This window comes from Borostomias antarcticus (genome assembly GCF_949987555.1).
Source record: "Borostomias antarcticus genome assembly, chromosome: 12".
Classification (NCBI taxonomy): Eukaryota; Metazoa; Chordata; class Actinopteri; order Stomiiformes; family Stomiidae; genus Borostomias; species Borostomias antarcticus.
The window spans coordinates 13,564,163-13,568,474 of NC_140245.1; positions in this window are offsets into that span (position 1 = coordinate 13,564,163).

Here is a 4,312-nt window from a genome sequence, read left to right on the forward strand (position 1 = left end):
GACGGAGGGAAGCTCCGCCCACCCCCCCACCCCCCCCCAAAAAAAAAAAAAAAACAGACTGTGTTTGCTAAGCCGCCCAAACACCCCCCAACCCCACCCCCGAACCCCTCATGGCACTTTGACCCACCATGGACGGACCAGCCAAGGCCATCTGGAAATAAGCCAGAACACTTTACAGCTCCCCCCCGCACCTCATTTCACTGTAGACCCTTCAGACCACCTGGGCTGTGACTCCACCCACAGAACGCCACAACACTGCTGCTATGGGGAGGGAGAACCAGCGCCACTAGCGGTGCTTAGTGCATATCCTGTCTCAGTGGAGAAGGAACCAAAGTAGCCATGAATTTTCAATGTTTTTACCTGCAGATTACATGTGCTTATTTGATAGAACAGCATTATTTAAGTGTTTAAGTTGGAGAAGAATAACATTGTTTTTATGTAGATTTTTCCTTGCATTTGCACATTGTTCATATCTTATTTATGATCAGTATGTCTATGGATGGACACGTGTATGAAACTTTAGGGAAATCACTTGGGTGCAATTCTTTATTTTTTCTCTCCCTAATTTAGGAAGATGTCTTGTGTTTTGCTACAATCATTCTGTGTTAATTACATATTTGTCCTTCCTATGAATGTGTCATTGGTGTTAACCGGTTCACATGCATGGGGAACAGGGATTGGAATCTTTCTTTTTAGTCAGCTTGTGTACCTGTCAAACAGAGCCCTGCTGGTTCATCCTGAGGCCTCATCACAGCTCTGTACAGGTACATCTCCAGGTACAGGAACATCTCCACCTGGTCTTCTGTGATGCTCATCGGCGGCCCATCGTGGAATCTGTCGTGATTATGTCACGCTGTGATGTCATCAGGGTGCGCCCCGCTACCAACCGTTCGCAGAGGTCAGATTCTCCACAGGGCCCTTGTCGGACCTCTTACTTGACCCCAGGGGTCATCAACACAAGCACTATGGGGTGTCAGGCCACTACACACCAGGGGGGTATTCCAGAAAGTGGGTTTAGTGAAAATTCAGACTCAGACTCAGAGTTTGCTAACCCTGAGATTGAAGTGAAATTAATTGAATCTCAGGGTTAGCAAACCTCAGAGTTTTCGCAAAACCCGCTTTCTGAAATATCCCACAAGCACCCAGTGATGTACAGTGCACACAGTACGCAGATCTTATTTACAAGAGCAGGTACAACTTAACGGTATATTTTGTGTTGCTATTTTATCATTTTGCTGTCTAAGGAAGAAAAACAACATTCACCCATAGATACTGTTCTTGGCGATGATTTGAGGCGATATGTTTGCTGGTGTAGTATCTGTTTCCTCATGCCCGATGTATGAACGCTGTGGACAGACACTATTCAGGAGCGAGGATCCGGATGCTTGAGTCACTGTGCAATTCTTCAGTAACTATTGTTGAAGGTTCAATAAAGAGAAAAGCAGCATGTCTTTGTCCATTTTCTTCTCCACATTCTCCTGTAGTTTTTCACCAGAGACCATATTCCCACCACGGAAAGGCTCAGACAGGGATGTGTCTCTAAGTTTAGACTGTTGGATTTATCCTGAGAACATCCTGCCGACAACAGGGTCTCTTCCTGGTCCACGAGGAGCTTTTATTTTGGTGCAGAGGGACAGTGATGTGAACAGTCTGTCTTACCCTGGGGTGCCTCCACTAAACAACAAAGACCACAAGACAAAGAAATGCACCTCCTTCCTTTTATGAGTGTGTGTGTGTGTGTGTGTGTGTGTGTTTGCTATATTTATAACACACCCTTCAGCATTATACAGTGACAGGAACGAATGTTTAGCCTACAGTATTTAATGTGTGAGGTACAGTAGTGTCTGGATCATAACACTACAATGATTTTCAGACCTCTCTTTTGTTACCAAGGGACTTTTTGTTTTTATGTGTGTGTGTGTGTGTGTGTGTTTGTGTGTGTGTGTGTGTGTGTGTGTGTGTGTTTGTGTGTTACTGCTCAGTGAAGTCCATGACTAAAAAGGGCCACAGTGGCATTTCCTTGTGGCTGGGAGAGGCTTCCTATTGGATAACATCAGTTTCAACAACTCTCTGGAGATAGACGTTACCAGGCCGATGAAATGTATACAGCTGTGTGCATTCAACATCTGTTTCCTCGCTGGAAATAAACAAAAACAACATGTTTGAATTATCCTAATTGTCTTATTATTAATATACAATGCTGTGCGCTATCCTCTTCTCATGTCTACCTTTAAAAAATCTGTAGTAAAAATAAAGGAAAAACAACTTTGGGTGGATGACAATTAAATGATTAGTTTCCCCTATTTTTTTTATATACAATGGTGAGATGCTGAGTAATAAACATGTCTGCCAATTGTTTTAGCTTCAAACATGTTACTTGCCAGCAGAGGTCAGCAGAGGTTAAAAAAGAAAGAAAGAAAGAAAGAAAGAAAGAAAGAAAGAAAGAAAGAAAGAAAGAAAGAAAGAAAGAAAGAAAGAAAGAAAGAAAGAAAAAGAAAGAAAGAAAGAAAGAAAGCGAGAAAGAAAAAAATCATAGTGAGCATGCATGATTAGAAAAATAAATAAATATGTCGAAGCTTTTCTGTTCTATGCAGAAGTCTGGAATCTATCAACCAGAAATGCTAGAAATAAACAATATATTAGCCACAGGAACAAGAATGCTCAGAGAAATCAATATGCAATCAAGATTCTTTCTGTTATGGGTATGGCTCTCAAGGCTTCCACTCGTGTGTGTGTGTGTGTGTGTGTGTGTGTGTGTGTGTGTGTGTGTGTGTGTGTGTGTGTGTGTGTATGTGTGTGTGTGTGTGTGTGTGTGTGTGTGTGCGTGCGTGCATGCGTGCGTGTGTGTGTGTGTCTGTGTGCATGTATGTGTATGTGCCTTTATTATGGAGGGACATTCATTGAAAAACAATTAATCAACTGAGACATCCCTAACCTCTCAGGTCACTGGCTTTATATGATGTACTGTAGTCCGATATTGAATATGCAGACCTAGAAACTAATCCTGACACAGATTAAGACTAGCAGGGCATAGGTCAAGTCCCAGACTTAATATTAGAGTTAAATGATTATCTATCAGAATATCAGACAGAAACAACAACAACAACAACAACAACAACAACATCCAAAACAACATATTTCCTTTGTTTTAACAGGGACTGGCCAGGCCAGTAACTCAGTCAGTCTCTCACTCTTACAAGCTTCTCAGTTGGTTCCCGTTCTTTTATCTCTGGTTTCTGGTGTCTAATCAAAGACTTGCTGGGGCCTCAAATAAAAATATGTCTCCTGCCGAGTTTTAAAGAGCATTCAGATTAACAGAGTCGCTGATTGATCAGACGAGTGCTAGAAGCAATCACAGTCGATGATGGAAGTCCCTCCGACCGTGAATGAAAGACGAGTATGGATACATCGTCTGGGAGGACTGGAGCGGAACACCAGCTGCAGTCCTTCTGAATGGCGGCCACGTTGTCATATTATAGAAATAGATGTTGGTTTCCGCCCTCCTCGTTCTCTATCCTTTCAAAGGCAAGACTATAAAGGAGTTGAAATTCGTTTTTTCTCCCACTCAATCTTGGCCCAATGCCAAGTTTTCCATCAAGGGGTGCATGTCCTGGAGCGCCGGTGTACGGGACCCCGTCAAAGGTCCCCTCGACACCGAAACCGCTCGATGAGTTCAAAAGAGGATTCACACGTCCTCGTGTGAGATCAATCAGCGAGTGAAGGGACTGCAGCCTACCTAATAGACCTCAATTGTTCCTGCTATCAAACCTCATTAGTGGCTGACAATAGCAGCGCAGCTCTGTGAGAGATGAGCCCCAATGACACATGATGGTCTCCATCACCGGAGAGTCGGCTCCTTCCTACACCACCGCCTCTCTATTCTGACTCTCCATTCACCCCCACTAGGCAATTGAGATTAGATGGCTTCCACACAGATGTTGTGATGTTGTGTTGCATTTTTCCATCTGTTTCTTTCTCTTTCTCCCTCACCCACATATCTCTCTCTCTCTACTTTCTCCCTCTGATCCTCACTTTTTTTCACCCTTTTTTGTTCGTCTCTTTCCCACGTTCAGGCGCTCTCTTCTGAAGATAGTCGGCCAATTTTAGCCCGATAGGAGAGAATCCAATTAGCTTGAGCCCCTCAATCACACGATCTTCAGTGAGACTGAAACGAACTGGGACGGTCACCCTTTGCACTGCTTCTCCTAATTAAATGATGATAATTTATTGCACTCCAAACCTGCAAGAGCTTTTGTGCTTTCAAAGACGGAAAGAAAGCTAAAAATTCTGCGTCGAAAACAAAGCAATGAAT